Source organism: Anopheles aquasalis, chromosome 3 (assembly GCF_943734665.1).
Source record: "Anopheles aquasalis chromosome 3, idAnoAquaMG_Q_19, whole genome shotgun sequence".
Lineage (NCBI taxonomy): Eukaryota > Metazoa > Arthropoda > Insecta > Diptera > Culicidae > Anopheles > Anopheles aquasalis.
The window spans coordinates 60,689,383-60,707,576 of NC_064878.1; the positions used below are offsets into that span (position 1 = coordinate 60,689,383).

Consider the following 18,194-nt stretch of genomic DNA (forward strand, 5'->3'; position numbering starts at 1 on the left):
TAACAACGTGGTAACCTTGGTCGCCGTGGCATCACCAGCCTCCAGCCTGCTGTCGACATTTTCCAGAAGCATTTCCGCACTGGTTTTCGGGGCGGAAGTGAACCAACTGGCCGTGGCTGTCTTCGTATCGCCACTTGAAGAGTGTGGAGAAGCTGGTGGCGATGCCGGGAGTGAAGTGGTCTCCCTGGGAAAACTCCCAACTAATCATCCAACTCCAACCGCCTTTTCTGTTCCTCCTTCATTGGGATTGATAGAAGTCAATCTGGGAGCCACGGAGGGAATTTTAAAAATAAATTTCCAAATTCCCTTGGCAACTGGGCATCGCCGGGCTGAACCTGGACCACTTGGCCAGTCGTCCTTCAACGCACACAGACACACTCATAAACTCAGAAACATTGACCTTCGCGGAGCATCGGTGGCCAATGAGGTGGATGAGCGGACGGGCGAGCATCGTAAAGAGCGATGTTCGTTCCGTTTGGCAAAACAGTTCCTCCACATTTTATGGCCTTCCCAAACGAATCACTGTCTCTGTACGAATGCCAGGCCCTGCTCTACCGGTTCGGATTGCCCCACCGAAAGGTCTGCCGGGTCTGTGCTTCTTAAAGCTTGATCTAAAAAGGTCTTGTCATCGTTGAATCCTGGCCAGAAATTGGATTTCTGGTGGTGTCACACCCGGCGCAGCTGTGGTCTACGGCAGGACACCGTATATGTGTCTGTGTCTGGGTGGCAGGAAGTACGCTCTCTCTCTCTCTCTCTGTCACACGCCATCTTTGATGGTTTCGCACTTTTGCGCGGGCGAACGGCTTTTTGGGGCGCGCGCGATAAGCAAAAGTATCCGTCCCGGAAGCGTCTCGGGGCCCTCTCTACGCTTTACTAGCCCTAACCATCATCATCATCAGCAGCAGCAGCAGCAGCGGAAGGACGAGTAAACAAACACACAAACACAGACACAGAGACACAAACACAAACAAGCATCGCGGAGCGGAGTGCTTTGCCATGGCAACGCAAAGAGATGGCGTCGTGCTGGCTCCGACGCTGACGACGACGACGCAGGGAAAATGTCCTTAAACAAGCCATAATTCCCCCCACACTCAGCTTCCCCCCAGGTTACCGCCAAGCGACGATGCGGAGGTTTGTTTTGCTTTCTTTTGGGGAACGCTTTTCCATGGAGCTGCTCCACGGGTGCGTAACGTCACCGGCCGGGCCACATGGTCTCCCGTCGAGGGGTGGAGACAAGCGGGCGGTGTTTTACTTCCCTTCCACACCACACCACACTGGCTCGTCGCACCGTTTTGGTATTGGATTATGAACAACTGCAGCAGCAGCAGCAGCAGTCGTAGTGGTGGCCACCACGGTGCGTCTACGCCAAGCCCGCTAACGGCTCGATATCGTTTGGTGGCGGTGCGACAGTGAGGATAAGAAAGCCAATAAGGGGAGGGCGAGGTACTGCCAGTGCTTCACCACGCCGGGGGCACGAGGGTTTTCCTGGGATTTTCCTCTTCGCTTCACTAGCGTATTGCGTGTTGAGTCGCATTGGCGCGTACGCGAGTGCCAGGACGAATCGGAAGTACGTCGCTACGCCGTCGCTTCCTTTTTCTTCACCTTACTCTTGCGTGGAGGTTCATTTTTGCGATTTTCTTGTGGCTCGTTAAGGCACCTGCCGCAGGTGGGGAAGGGAGGGAGGTCGGGCTCTCGGTCTATTTTTGAGAAAACATTTTATTGCCTCCATATTTTCGTAACCTACCACCACCCGCCCCCTTTCTTCTACACCACGTTTTATGTTCGTTTCTTATGCGTTCCGCTTTCGGCTCGTAGCAAAACGACGACGAAGGAGTCCATATTGGCATACCAGTGGTGGCCTTGTGTCCTTGCGGTCTCTGTGCTGGTGTGCAACCTTGGCACCGTTTCTGGTGCGTCGTGCGTTCCCACAGGAACGCGCTGTAAGTGAGAGAACGAGCGAACAGAGGACCCAAAACGAAACACTTGGCCTTGGCGTTTCCTTTAAGGTATTGAGCAAACAAGCCACTTTGGTCATGGCGGTCGTGGTGGTGGTGGTGGCATTGGTGGAAAAAGTGACCGGAAAGGAAAACGCCGAAAACCGAGATCCGAGATGGAGCTCAGCCGCTGCTGATCCCCCCCCCTCCCCCTCGTGGGTCACTTCATTTCGCTTTCGGGCCAGATCCGTTACCAGGGGAGACCGTTCATTTTGTTTGCTTGTCCACCACGCAACGCGCTTATCCCCGGTGCCGCTACCAAGGCGACCAAGGAGTAGCCTCTAGCGGCTCGCTCGCTATCTTGTTACGCCCTCGTCCAGTGCCTTGCAAGATGGTTTTTTTTTTCGGGGAGTTTCCTCCTCCGCTTCTTAAGATGGAGCCAATCAAGGACGTCAGGTCCTTCGTACGCTTTTTGCCTTCGATGGAAAATTGGTTTTTCATTGGAAAACATCCGGCCAACACGGCCAGTTCGGTCGACGGTCAGACAAAAGAGAAAATCATGAAAATTAAAACACAACATCTGAGAGGGAGTGAATTTTGGGGGGCAGGAACATCGCAAACAGTGCTTCGATTATGTTGGGTACATAATTTTGAAATTTTCCGATTATCATAATTCCCGCTCCTCGTTCATTCGTTCGTTTATTTTTTGGGGTGTCCAGATGGTCGGAAAAAGCTGTTGGTACGGTGGGGCGGCCATTCCGTTAAATAAGGATCATTGGAGTGCATTGCGGGAATCCCCCGGGGGGGGGGGGGGGGGGGGTGGTGATGAAGTTGCTTGTAGTCGTTGAACAACTCCACACAGAAACTCTCCCCCATTCCGGTGTGACTGCATTTGAAATGGCATCTTGGCAAAGATGGGAATTCAATTAAAGTTTCGCTTGGTCCGGCTGGTCCTTGGTGGCTGTGACTGTCCATCAAGATGCCCGTAGTGTCGTCACCATGCCATTGTAATGCTGCGGATTCCTTCTTAAGGCGACCGCAAGCACAGGGCACAGAAAAAAGGGGAAAGAGAGCAAGAGACGCACGATGACCATTAACCTCCTCTTCCCCTTTTGGACGGTCTGAAACTTCCTTTCTGAAAACCTACTGTCACCCAGGATTCGAGTCAAGCAACTGCCCTCTTCCTCCCCTCTCGAGGGGACATTGTCCAGTTCCTGCACCGCGAGCTCGAAGGACGAAGGATGCAAAAACGAAGGATCACGCGGCCTATCCTGGGCCAGCACGCGGCGTGGTGGATTATAATAAATTCAATTGTAGCTCCGCAAAGAACAGGACACCGCAATGGTGGACCGTTCCGTTCCGCCTGGAAAGGATTTCACCGTGCCCGTTCGTTCGGTTGTTGGTCACCGTTTCGGTCGCGGCCAATTTCCTCAACCGTCGGCGGCTCCGAAAATAGAAAAATGCAAAACGCTCCAAACGGAGCTGGCCAATTTCTCGGCGCTGGGAGGACCCCTACTTCGCCGTTGGGCATATTAAAAAAGCGAACCACCCGGCCGGACGCAAAATGGACGTTTCGCGTGCCTTGGCCTGTGGCAGTGAGGAGGAAAAAAAAAGCCCCGAGGGTTTGTAACAAAAGTTTTCCACCCGACGACCGTGATGATGGGGGTGAAAGTGGGCGTTTTTTTCGTTTTCCCACCCGCTTTCCCCATCCTCTCCTGCGGAGTTTTCCTGCAGACGTCAGTTCCGATTTCTGTTGAGGCGCGAAAGGCGTGAATGGGCGGCATCGTGACGATTACGATGAAAAAGGTGGTGATGGTGATGAAGTTTTAATAAGATTGCTTTGTGTCTTGGTGACGCGCGGCCGAAGGAGCGGCCCATTTCGCGAGTGTCCCTGACAGGTCGCAGGCCCGTTCGAAGGGTTTTTTCCTAGAAGCGGACGAGGGGCGGAGCAATACTTTGCACCATTAACAGGCAGCCAGCGCATATGGTTGGTCCCTTACACTGGAGCTAAGCTCTCGCATACCTTTCGGGGCCATATGCTGGCCAACGTCAACCAACCCGTCGCAATTAATTAGCCCAGTCAACACCGGGTTGGGTTCCAGACGCATGGGCAGAAGAACCACTTGGTCCTTCAACCAACCAACCAAAAGGATGTAAAGTTCTCGGCGCGGTCTGGTTTGCGGTCCACCTCGCTACAACGCGTCGATGTGTGTCCGCCGAGGTGCAAAAGGGTTCTTCAGAGTCCCGAGTGTGTGTTCGGGGGGGAGCGATTACAAGTTACTTATTACATTCGCGGCAAACTCCGCTTTCGCAGCGTCAGGGGACGAGATGAATGCTAATTTCCTTCTTCCTGTGGCGGAAATCCTTTTAAGCCAGCCAGCTCAGAGAGTTTGCGTGCATGTGTGTGGCGGTGTAATCGATAAAACTAGAAACACTCAACAAACCGAGCCCCATGTTTTCTGGTGGACTAATTTTCCTCCGGACGAACCTGTTCACCCGGAGACGGTCGATGTTTCCGAAGAGAAGGCCAGCAGACCGCACCAAACAGAGGCCAATCATCATGTTGCAGCCGTGATGGTGTTGTCGTTGTCGTCGTCGGATGGATAGATGCTGGATGGATGGTTTATTTGGGTCGCCGTCGGTTGTCGTTGTCCTCGACGGAGTTGTATCCTTTTCTTGTGGAGAAAAGCCCGAAAGGTATCCGGATCTGGTTGGTAACATGAGAATGGGTTCCCGGGGCCAGAAACAACTGTCATTATGGTGACAAATCGACTTTCCTTCTCCTTCTACCCTTCTCTCCCTCTCGCTGCCTCTCTGTGGCCTACGCCAATTCCCCCTACGCCAGACCGAGCGGCTTTATCGTCGTCGTCGTTGTCGTTGTCGTCGATGTCAAGTGAGTTCAGTGGTCTAGCGTGGATCGCTTTTGGAGATTCTATTTCTGAAAAGCGGCCACATCTCGCCCCATCCGCCATTCTTGGACAGTACCGGCGGGCCAGTGTCATAATTGTTTGTCGTAAAATAAACTTCCTTCGACCGCGACAACGCGGAGCATCACACCTCGTGGCATCGGCTTCGGCGGTGAAAGTTCGATGGCTGGAAAGGTGTCCATTTACGCCGATCACCGGACACACGGTGTGTGTTCTGACGTTCTTGGTGAAGAACAAGAAGTGAAGAGAAACCGACAACATTCGTCGCGCATCCGGGCTCGTCTGCCGAGCTTCGACCGATAAGCCTGAGTAATGCGGTAATCAGAAAAAACCGAAGAAGGAATGCAAGCAACACGGGGGGAGGGTCACGAAGGCAATGTTTCATCGATTTTTATGTGTCTTTTTGTCCCTCGTGCGCGCTCTCTCTCTCTCCGTCTATTGCTCTTCCCGACTCGATTCATTCATTCTCTTCTCCCCCACGCGTTGGATCGCGTCCATTATCGCGGTAACTCACGCAACTGCGATCGTGCGATGCGTCTCTGACGACGTGGCTGACGTGGCGGATGCATTCGAAGCAGACAGGCGAGGCCTGGAAGGGCCTGGTTGACCCAAAGCACAAACACAAACGGCACAAGCAAGAGGGTCCCAAATAAGGCGTGGAAAGAGAAAGTAGAAATCGAGATGCGAGGATGCGACCGACTGTCGTTCGGTGTGCGCGTGTGTGCGTTCAATTGAGATGATTTATTATGTTTAACGATGAATGCTGCCCGTTCTTCCACGGAGCGTAGAACGGCGCAGCATCTTCCTTGGGCGCTTGGAAACCCTTTTCGTATGACCACCACGACCGAGCGTCCTATTCATCGGGCCGCATTATACACGCAGACACTTCAAAACAAACATTCCTACGGATCTGAAGGTGCTGGTTATAACCCTTAAAAAGGTGCGTGCGGGTGTGCGTTAGCGTTTCCAGTTCCCAACACTTACTACCTCCCCCGCCCACACACAAAAAGTGTCACTTACAGTCCGTTTTTTCCGGCTTTTCGAGAACCATTTTTCCCTCCGGTTCCGGTCGTTGACAATTTTGCCGGAACACTCGGGTTGACCCTTTTTTTTTAGGGGGCTGTTGTTGTCGTCGTTTGTTGTATTGTCGTTTGTGCTGCTGGCTCGGGCGGTCCGTCTTGCCAATGGTGGTCTTTCATTCGAAGACCGTCCACTGCGCGCAAAGTGGTCCGAAGTGCGTGGTAGCATGAAAAATATGTTAAATAAGAGATAAGATGGTCTTCCTTCGTTCGGTTCCCTTTGTTGCCTTCATTCATTCATTCATTCATTCATTCTGTTGGCACGCAAATCGAGGCCACTTCAACCCGAGGGCGCATCGCAATCGATTGTTAAAAAAAATGTGTTTTAAATACGCGCGTCGTGGCAAAAATCGCGCGCTGCCGATTGTGCGGCACAAAAAAAACGACAACCGCGTCTCAGCTTAATGCTTCCAGGTCTGTTGTTTCGCCAAAGACGAAGGTTTGTGGACGGTGATGAAGGTGTACGGACCTGTTTTCACTTGCACAAACCGCCAGAGTCCAGAGAAAAACGATTTTAATTTGTGAGCCAAAAAAGGAAGGGGACTGAGGAGAACTAAAAACCCTATAATTTGCGTTGGCCAGCACCTATCTAAAGCCCTGTGGTTGGGTGGAAAAGCACAAAAAAACACACATAAATCCGGAACAGATTCAGCACACGAACCGGCAACCGCGGCTTCTGCCGGTGGTGTGGCGAGTGTATCTGATAAGATTCGGGACCAAATATTAGCAAACCACAACACACGGTCCGTGGTTGGCCCGTTGTGTGTGTGTGTGTGTGTGCATATGGTGTCACTTGATCACCCACGAGGTTCACCGAACCCCACTGAACCATCACCTCGACCCACAGCACACACAAGGCGGTCGCGCACACAGCGCCCCGCCATTACTTACCTTTTGAGCACCCCTTTTACCAGCACGCCATCATCTCGACTCGATCCAACAGGTCTAACCCCTCGCCCCTCCCCACCCTGTTTTCAGGACAACAACAAAGGGGGCCACTCTTGGGGCACCAACAGTACGCAGGTTGCTCTTTAACTCGGCCTTGCTCCCGAACGAGGAAAAAGGGAAATTGTAGACCGGGCAGAAGCGGGGGGGGGGGGGGGGGAGGAAGGGTCGAGGGTTCATGCTGGCAAAAGGATAAACTTTGCCCACCCACAGCCAACCTCTGCCTATTGTCGGGTTTTGTATTTCACTGTCTACCCTTGCTGGCGCCTGGTGTGGTGTGGCCACAATGCGCACACAGAGAGAGAGAGAGAGAGAGAGAGAGAGAGGCACACTGAAAACTCGGCTCGACACGGCGACAAACACAAAAGGGAAATTAGTCGCGCCTCGCGGCACCACCCTTCGTCGGGGTGCCTAGGGGTGCGCCAAAGCTTTCACCCCAAAAACGAAAGGAAGGGACGGAATGAAGGAATGGGGACTGAAAAACACTTACCTGCACCAGGACCTGCCAGCGGCGAGCCGGACTGACTAAACAATGCGAACCTTTCACCCCACACTGCGGACAGAATGGAGGGGATGTGATAGAAGGGATTGTACATCGAGGAATAAAGGGGTGAAAAGGACATTTTGGTTTTTCGTTTCCTGGAGTTTCGGTATCCTGGTATATAGAACATTTTTGGTGGAAAATCCGGACCGGAAAGCTCTTCCGTGCTGTTCGGATTCGATCGGAAACAAACCGATCACCACCCTCCGATTAGAAGCTACATCATCCCCTATGATCGATGATTTGGCGAAGGGTGTCTTTGCTTCGATAACAGCGGGGCAGCGGTGGATCGCGATCGAATGCGGCAGGTCAAGCAAGGTCTCCCGGAAGGTCGTAATTGTTTATGCTGGGCCCATACATGCATCCTGTCGGCAACGGGACCATCCCTTTTTCTGTTCTTCTGGCGATGATTGGCCGCTAGGATTCTGCTTAGTCCCAGAGCGTCCGTCTAGGGCTCCGGTGGGAGTCGAGTGAGTGAGTGTAGTCGTCTCCCTTGTGTACCATAAAGCTTGTAGCATACGGGCACGCACAAGAAAAAAAAGGGTTCCGAGTGGTTGATGTTTAAGGCATCGCAGCTGAGCCCCAACGCGCCCGGGTTGCGAGGATGGCAATGGGAAAGCCAACCCTCTAGCCTTTGTTGTGGCGCCTGGAAACAAGGAAAAACCGGGCAACCATTTTGCCATGCCCTGGCCCTCCGGGTTGTTTGTTTGCGTTTAATTTTTTGAAACGCAACCCCCACCGCCTCCGAGTTGACGGAAAACGGGGAAACGCGAAAATGGAGTGGAATGGAAGAGGACCGTCGGAGGGAACAATAGCGCACCAGGCGGAGAGGAGAGAAAAGCGATTCTCCAGCATAATGTTTTTGTTTTGATTTCCCCCATTCGCAACCTCCAAGGCTCCGTCCGCCTTTCATCCCCTCTTTGGGTTGGAGAGGGTGCTTGGATGCGGGTTTTCCGTTTCTTTAAAAATTTGCGTTCTTTCCCTAGCCGTGGCCGGCTGGCCCGAGGTTGATGTTTGTTCTGGGTCGGTCGTGTGTGCATTAGGCCCCGCGACACCACATCCCTTGCTATCCCAAACCTCACGGCGTGGGTGTCAAGATTGTTCTTAAAGCCTGTTTTGGTTCTTTCTTTTTGGCCTGGGGAACGTCATCCCTTGCCTAAAGGATGGCAGTTTCTTAGGGCTTCTAAGAGCCATTAAGCAGATGGAAGGGGGAGGAAGGGAGACCAAGGAGCAGAAGGAAACCATCGTGGAGGGCTGTAGAAGGAGGATTCTTTGCCGTCAACAAGCACACCGTACGCACCTTGCGCACCTTCTTTCATTCTCTGGGCAGGATAATCGTTTTAATTAGTTTTTACTGAGGCACTTGAGGGCGCCGATTTGACTTCCCTCGTCGCAGCAGCAGCAGCAGCAGCAGCATTAATAGTGGTTACAGAGGGTCCCAGTACAAACGGTGACCGGTTCTTAAGAGAGGAGCAGAACACAAACAAAAGAAACAAAAAAAGGGATGGCAAAAGGGGGAATAATCCTTCCTAAAGAAACGCGCACGCACACATATACCGACGACGGGGCGTAAACGGAGCATTAAAAATTGGGGTTCACCACCACCCCCCCTTTTTGGTGGCTGGCGGGAAAACTTTCTGCAAACACAACACCAGACTCGAACCACCCCTCCCAAAGACGCCAGTGAGACACGGGTTGCGTGTGGCGCCAGCATAATGTTTTGGCCGGCATTGCGCCGATTTTGCGGTCACCAGACTCGAGGGAGGGGCGGTTGTTTTTCTATTAGTATCGTCTCCTCCCACCTCGCCCGACCGGCTCGACCGGCAGTCTGCGGCGAATGGATTGATGGGGTCGGAACAGAGGGACACCGGGAATAAATTTTCATTTCACGACCAATCCAACCCGGCGGAAATGGTGGGGATGGGATCGTTTCGGAAGGACCAAACCGACGGTGGCCGATCGATTGGCACATGCCGTGGTCGATGTAAGCCGGCACTTGATGCCATTAGACCCCCGGCCGGCCGGCCGGCTGGTGGTTTGGCATTAAGCTTAGCCTGAGTCTGAGGTTGATGGGAAAAGAGTTGTCGGGCATCCTTTTAAAAAGAATGATTTTTCACTTTTATTCGGGTAAAATTCCAAATTCCAACTGTACACATTAGCAAAGGGGGGAGCGTCGAGCGGTTTTATGACTAAATCCTTTTCCGTAACTGGCGCGAGAGGGGTCTTTTTGACATTTTTTAAAGCATCCATTTGGAGGAGTTCCCCTAGGTGAGGTATAGACGAAGCATTTGCATTTCATTTTTAATGTTCAACATGAAAGTATATGCCATAGTAATTATAGGCATTAGGCTGACATTTGAACGTCGCAATGGAAATGCAATCCAGATGTCGATCTATGTTGCAGTTTGATTTTTTATCTTGCTTAGCGATAAGTGAATAAGGTAATTTTTTAATACACTTTATGAAGAGCCATTAAGCGTCAAAGAATGAATGAAAAAGTGACTAATTATTTGATGTCTAGACAATCACTTCCTTTATAGAATAGTTCTGTATTATTCAACTTATTCCGTGTCTATTTCCGATTCATTGATAAATGACAATTATTTAAAGACAATTTCCTGATAGCTTTTCGACGAAACCAACGAAAATGCACCAAGGACATTTATGAACAGGCTGTCCATCGGAGAATAATTAAAGCATACCACCTGAATGAATCAATTAAATTGAACACCTGCTCATTTTCTGGCGTCAGTGTGCTTTAAGAAATTGATATTTAAGTGAATGTCCAGCCACAAAGTGAAATGTCAAATGGGATCATAAAATGAGGAAAGAGTATTATGATGATGCCGACGAACCCACAACGCCATTTCTGCGAAGCGAAATGCAATCCCACTGGAATTTGCCAGTTTTTTTTCGTTGCGCCACAGGATGGCGGAGAAACCTGAAACCAATCCGCGGCTTCATCCTTCCAACCACTTCCCCACCAGCAGCGCACACCAACTGGTTCGATTTCGGTTATCGATTGAGCAGTCGACGCTGCACCAAAGCCTGCTGATGGTTGTTTGCAACCAGTTGATGAGGGTGTAGATGGTCTCTGGGGTTGACATGTCCTGTGGCAGCTGGGAACCCTTTGCGGAAGGATTCACACCAAAAAGCTCATAATACCGTTTTCCTCGTTGTACCTCGATGCACACCAACCGTAAAAAGGCTGACCAAAATAAACAAATCCCAGCACGGCATCCCCAGCAGCAGCAGCAACAAGCAAACAACATGCTCTGCTGCTACCGTTGTTGTGTCCACCTCGAATGTTCAGTTCATTCACCATCCAGAGTCCGGGCTGCAAGCCCGAAGGCACTTCTTATCGGCACCATTTTGCATTAAATATTAAGCAGAGGTGCCTGGGGGGCGGAGAGAGAGAGAGAGTATGTAGTGTCTGTGGGGTGCGCTTGTCGCCCTCTTACAATTTCGTCACCGTCGTCGTCGTCGTGTGGTCTGCACCGGCTGTTCTCTGGACAAAGTTATGAATAAAGTATGGCGCCGCCACCATCGCCGCCAATGCATTGTTCATGCAGCCCCGTGGCCCTTTACATTGTCGGTGAGGCGCAGCATCGGTGTATTTTCGCGCGCACCAAAAAACCTAGCGAGACACGCCATGGAATGCTGCTGCTGCTGCTGCTGCTGCTGGCCCCCTTTCACCACATTTTTGGCACCATGGCACCACCATGGCCCCCTTCAGGTGTACATATGTTGGAAAGCGCCTTTTTCGGATTTCTGGGGGAGCTGCAAGAGTTTACCCATTAACGCACACACTTGCACACTTGCCGCTTGTCACTCAGTTATGTTGGGTCGCTGGAATGAAATGATCTTTCATGTCATTTCGGTGCGATTTATGTTGTCGGACTTTGAGAAGATTTCGCTTCAAGATTGTGTTCGAGCATTAAGTATGCCAGGCTGGTTGATTGAGTCAATAACCAGTCTGACAATGGCCACGGATCGCGATCGGAAAACGAAGCAAAAAAAATGCCCTCAACCCCCGGCGGTGATCCGGGGACAGACGACTAGTACCACCGACACCTCACTACGCCATGCAAGTCTCACTTTCAATCTCGATAATCAATTGCACGGCAGGGGTTGTTGTTCGGTTCCATGCTGTCGATGCTTTCGATGCTGCTGCTGCTGCTGCTGGCCGCTGACCCCTTTTTATGCATGCCGACCACATGCAGCAGCAGTAGCAGCAGCGTGTAGAAGTGTGTTGCAGTTCCCGCAAAACCACCACCGGGGCGAGTGCACGACGGTGATGGTGACTCAATTCAGTCACCACCCCCCACAGTACATGGCCTTCGACGGACTTTTAATGCATTTTACGGTGCAAGCTCGAGCTGACTCATTCCTCACTCGAAGCTGAACGTCATGGGAACGTTACGCGGTTTGGAGCATTATTTGCTGGCGATCTCGTTGTTGTTGTTGCTGATGATTGGTTGTGATTAAGTGACGAGAGCAGCGTTCGATCGCAGTTCCTTTAAAATCCCAAGTTAATACCACAACAGAACAGAAGATGATGTGCCCAAGAGGAGACTCTGGCTGCTGTTGACAGAATTCTGTTTTTTATGCTCCCAAGTTGTTGTCGTCGTCGTTCGGTGCGACAACATGGAATCGATTGTTTTGCTAGCGAAACCTTTTCGACCGGCTGCGACCTGTGTTTGGCCTCCCCTTGTGGTGTGTGTCTCTGTGTGTGCGGCACATAAATTGCCGGCTTGCAGTTCCCTCTCCCGCTCTTACTCCCTCTCCACCCCCACCCCCCAAAAAAAAAGGGGCAAACGTAAGCGCATTTTACGCGCTGGCCCGGATTTTGTTCGCCAACTTGCCATCGAACAGCGATTGTAGGTCAGCGGTGAGACTGCGACTGGACCCACCGGGAGCTAGCGCGTGTGAGTGAATCATAAAAATAAAAACAAATCAAGAATTTCTTAGAACTCGTTCCGTTTTCGATTTGCGATTGCGTGTACACGCACCCTCCCGGTGGGCGCACAAAAAAAAACCCGCACATGAAGTAACGAGCAGCACGAGGCCAAGCATCGACGAGAAAAAATGATTCAGATCGGGCGAACGGGGAAAAGCCCAGCGCTATTTTTGATGATTTTTATATCGGACGTAACGCATCGCGTCACCCCGCACGCCACACCGTCGTATCGTCTGCCCCTGGCTGGACTTTTTGGGAGGGATGAAATCGCTTTAAATACCTCCTCCACCGCCGTCGCCACCCCTGCTGCTGGTGGAGCGGCGGGCTAATTGGTTGTAAAATTATCTTAAACGATCCGGCGGTGGCCATCAATGCGGATGATCCACGGCGGTGGTCGATAAACGGAATATTTGCGCGGAAGCAGGAAAACTGTGTCGGTGGGCAAACAGAGGGCGATCGGAAACAAACACACAAAAAAAAGGAACTCATTTTCCAGTTTATCGGCCTCGGCGGTGAGGCGAGTTAATTGCGCGAAAGGGGCGAGATGGTCAAATGATCTGGAAAATCGCGAAACAATCATTCCCCGGGCAGCACTAGCGGCACACTACCGCATTTTTTCCCCACTTTCTCGCTGACTGATGGAAATGTGTGAAAATATGATGCATCCAGAGTGTTCCCCACCTGCTAGCGGATTAGCGACGAACGACGTGCATTCCATTGTACGAACTGGAGCCTTTTTTTCGGTTAAAAACCCACCCCGGTTTTTGGAAAATTTAAATAGCCCAAGGCTCACTCGGCAGGGAAAATTCGGCAAACTCCGGAACAACGTTTTCCGCGACCGCGTTGCACACCAGCTGCTGCTAGTGACGTCCCTCTACGGCACCTCTTGGACCACAACCAACTCGCAGGCATGGAAATAACTTTTCCACCAGACGCTTTGCGGTGGTTTTTCTCACCCAGGAAGAGAAAATTCCTTAAAACCATGTTCAAACCACCGCGCGGAACCGAGCGCTTGTAATGAACATGCTGCTCGGGAGCAGCACCTCTTGTGAGTGACGGCTGCTGGCCCTGTAACCGACAATGCTAGGACTAGGAATGCAGCCATGTGTGTGTGCGGGGAAGCTGGGTGCATAAAATATGAAAACTTATGTGCAAGTGTAACAGCGTCGCTGGCAGCATCGATGTTACTTCGCGGCTCGCAGTGTAACGGCGGTCACATACATAAAACATGCTCCCGGACGGGGTGGCTAGCATACATTTTTATTACATCCAAGTACAGTGCCTGCTGCTGCTGCTGCTGCTACTGAAAGGACCATATGGGCTTTGGGATGAGCCACTAGGAAGCAAGGATCCAGTGAGACCACGCTCTGGGTTGCTTTGGACCGGAACATCCTACTGGTTCCACGACCACGTTTTCTATTGTTTGGCAGTGAGCTAGAAGTAGAAGCTGTCCTCTCGACTCCGCGGATACAATGGACATCATGGTGGCGGTCGCGACCATATTTACATTCAGTGGCGCGGCGCAGCATTTGGGTTAAGCACAGGTGGTGCTGTTTGGTCTAGAGGGTGGGTACAGAAGGTTTAATTACCGCAACACACATAGAAGCAGCAGCTGCGACAGTATCATGCACAAAGAGCTCTTCAAACATCGTCACCCAAACGTTGAAACGTGTGCTGGCGTTGGGCCTTGACTTGGGTCATCTCGTGGGGTGCACCTTCGATTGCATAAGAACGATAAGTGTCAAACATGCACACAGGCAACTGACAAGCCTTCATCATCCATCCGATTGGTACAGCTGCTGCGGCTGCTGCTCCACTCGTCCACTGATCGATCCATTGAGTGGTCCTCACACCGCCCCCCCCCCCCCCCCCCCACCCCCCCCCGAGGACCAAACACTAGGCTTTCTTGTTAGCTTAGGCACGCCATCTTGGCAATGTGTCAGGAATGTTGGGACTCTGCCCTAAAGGCACTCGTCGGCCCGCCGCACTCCCAGCACTGGCCAGCACACCAAAAAAGGGCAGAACCAGCGCCGCCCAACGGGGCCCAAAAGAGCGCGATGATTTTTCGCGCGAATACTTTCACCAGTCAGCAGGCCCGACCTGACATCGCGGAATGTCCGAATGTGTTCGATGAATGGCAGATCGTAACCAATTAGCATGTAGCATGAATCTCGCCGCCCGCGGGGGGCTCGCTCTCGGATGTTCGAAGCGAATTTTGAAATCGAACAGCGTGTGGCTTCGACGCTTCGTGGTATCGCATTCCTTCGGTTTGTTTTTTTGCCACGGACCCAGGGAGTACCGTTTTGTTTGTCTTTTCGTGTGCAGCAGCAGGGCAGGGGCCACATCCAAGCCCGCACACTCATAGGCACCTCACCGAATGAGAAGTGTAAACAGTGGTGCGCAACCAGATTGCAACACCGGAGTCACCGGAGCAATCGAGACAACCTGCTGCTCATGCTGCTCCTGCCGGTGCTCCCCTCGAGCTCTCTCTTTCTCCATTACGCGGACTACGGACTGAGCCCGGCTATCTTATCGCCGGCCGCGTGGTTCCTATCTAAATCACTGTCTCCCGCGGGCGTCTTACGCCATCGCGGCGATACCAAAGCGAAGTTCGCTTGCTTACGGCCGATTTGGTTTGAAAATAAAACTCCTGAGGAGGGAGGGGGGGGGGAGGAAGTTTGTTTGACGACAGCACCCCTCCCCCCGGAGCAACCTCCCAAGAGGCGATAAGTCGATTAATCATTTCCCGCTAGCGAGCAAACGCAAGCGCAATTTCAGCGAAACGCGACTTTGATGCGACGATTCCGATGAATCCAACGAAGAAAAACACATGCGAGTGAGGTGGCTGATAGGCGGACAACAGATCCCGGTTGGGACATGAGTCAATGCCATACCACAGTTCACGTTAACTAATGCTGCTTCGCTGCAATTGCAACCTGTCTAGCGGCAAAAAAGTGCATCATGTGCATCCCCAGGTGTGTTTTGCTCACTCGTTTCGTGAGTCATCGTCCCCCAACACGGGATTCTAGGCGAATTACCGCACAGATGGTGATCAGCCCGTAGTGACTTTGGCTTCGAGAGCAAACTGGAAGCCAATTGGCAACGTGGCAACATCGTTGGTGTCAGTTTACGAGGCACGGAGCCACGGAGATCAGTTTGCAGCCGTGTTGTCCTGCTCGTCGAGGTCGTTCTCAGGAACCCCCGAGAGAAGGGGGTGAGGATGTCTCACTTGGGCGCGCATCTTAAGGCCCCAATGAAGGCGAAGCCATACAAAAAGAATCCCCGGAAGAGAGACCTCGCTTCAAGGTCTGGCGTACTGCAAATCGAAGCAAGCGATGCGTCCAGGGCCCCCGAAAGTACCGAGACCGAGACAACAATGACGCCATGATACCGACGATGGTACCGACCTCGAACCTTAGCTTCGTCTGAAGCGACGCCGGCTGTCTGAAGCGTCGTCAGCCTACGCGCCATCGCTGGCATGTCTTGCGTCCCACGCTGCGTGCGATCGTACCAACCGCGAGCATAAGATGGGGAGGCCAAAGTTTTCGGTGCAAAACGCAGCAAGAGCACCAGCGCCGCATTGAGGCCGAGAAAGTGGTCGCGATGCACCATCACCACAACAACGGTGCCTGTATGTGTGACTTGTTCATTTGCGCGCAGCCGTCAATTGGTGGTTGGTGTGCCCCCTCGATGGCCCTCCTGGTCAGGATCCTGTCGATCTCGGTGGCGCCTTCGATTCCGCCTTCCATTACCTCTCCACTCCTTAGCGTGCGCGTGATGTGCTAAACGATCCAAAGTGCTTCCTGTAGGACGTGTTCAACCAATTTGTGAGTCTTCTCCGGGAGAAGGAACCTTGGGAGTACGTGGAAAGGGCCCAAAGGGTGTCGTGTCCCTTTGGTGCTGTTGTCCCTTCGAGTTAGCGAGTAAGCCTTCTTTCGGTGGCCCCTTAAATAAGCAGAAAGCATGTTGTGTGCGGGTGTGTTAAGAGGTCACGTACCACCACCACACGGACGCACGCACGTGCACGGAAAAGGGCGCAGTAGTTCACCGGGCGGGAGCGCACCTGAATCGACGCACCAAGAAGAGACGAAGATGATGTTGTTCGGGCGAAGAGAGCAAATAGAGCTCTGAGGCCGAAAGATGGTGTTGTCTGTTATGCTGTGTTGATCGATCGATGAACTAGGTCCCAACCGAGCAGAGGTCCCACAAATAAACGTGCTTTTTGGAAGGCCGCTCGAAAATGGCCGCTCATTAGAACCAACAACAAACCGAACCGAACGACGCGGCTATCGGTGCCGAGCAAACATGATGTTAACTGTTACGGTTATGTTACGAGCCCTCCCCTTTACTGGTCTCTAATTGCTCCGGGACCCCCGGTTTAGTAAACAGAAGAGACCCAACTGGATCCACCATAAAATGCTGTCCATACACGCGGGACCCGGCGACACACCCGTCAGTCCGAGTGTGTGTCGAGTGTTTGTTTGCCAGCATCAACTCTCTATGCGTCTGCGTTGCGGAGTTTTCATGCTTTTCATGATGGAGTGATGGAGGGAAAAGGGGGGGGCGGGGGGTTAGCATACACACGATAACCAATAGCAGCATGTGCGGCCGGTGGATGCGGATGTCGAAATGTCGACCAACGGCCACAAAACCGGTGGATCACGGGGAAGCGATCCGTTGACGTGGCTGCCAACCATATTTCGGTGGAGCATTAATTGTGACATCTTGGACCATCGAGCGACTGCTGGAGGCTTATCAGCTATCAGGCTCGTATGCGATACACACATACACTCATCGCTGACCAATCGGATTGTCCAATGTCAATCAATCAAATGGTATCAACATTTTGCGGGACGTGTGGCCGGCCGGCCGGTGAAGTGGGGAATCCACTTGGCCGATCGTGACACGCGAAACGTGCCACCGAATTTAGAACGGTAACGAGCTATGTAACGAGCCACTTGCCTGGACAGTTGCAGTTGCAGTTCTTGGTGCTCACCGAGGTCAAGATCGCTAGTGGGATAGAAAACCGAATTTAGATTATCTGTCCGCGTTCGCTCAGCTGCCGTTGGCCAAAGTGTTGAAGAGATAATGAGGATTGGATCGCGATGGTTGCGAAGGAATTAATCGGGGAATCGGGGCATCGTGCGAGCGTGACACCGTTAGCCGAGTCGGTGTTGGAGGGAGATGAGATGATGATAAATTGAATTTCAATTAGCAACACGCTCAATCATCAACCAACGGGGGCGATTGCGACCGCCGCCGGTGTCTGTGGTCGGCATTCGCTGTCGCTTGTCATCTCATTTAGAGCTGCTTCACGTCTCGTCGCCAGTGACCGTGGTGTGATGTGATGCACCAGGCCCTAGGGTTTTGCACTAGGTCATCAACAATGCTATGAGTCATCGGTTGAATAGCTGACACGGCACGGATTGCACTCCGATGTTTCGAGCTGAGTGGAATGGATTTAGAACGCGCAACGAGGGTCACGTGTTTCTGGTTGGTCAGCAACCACAGCAACCTGAACGTTATTGATCGTTGACGCTTCATTGCGCACTCTGCTCGCGTATTGCCTGGTTCCTTCTGTTCAATAACAAAACAATTGAACCATTTTAGAATCCACTACGAACCAAAGTGTTGATAAAACATAAAATGAAGTACAGTAAATTCTAACTGACTGAAACATGCACATTTGAATATATTTTTTTCGGATGAATTAGTGGAAAACTGAAAAAGGAATTGATAAATTAAATATCGCGCTTCACTCATGGTTCAATGCATCTTTTTAACAAATGTTTCTCAATTTATGAAAAA

At 51.9% G+C, this 18,194-nt stretch overlaps 1 protein-coding gene across 4 annotated transcripts in view; it reads left to right on the plus strand.

Moving 5' to 3' along the window:
- LOC126575278 (Krueppel-like factor luna) overlaps nucleotides 1-18,194 on the plus strand; it is a 212,732-nt gene that overhangs the window by 2,664 nt on the left and 191,874 nt on the right. The window lies entirely within an intron of this gene.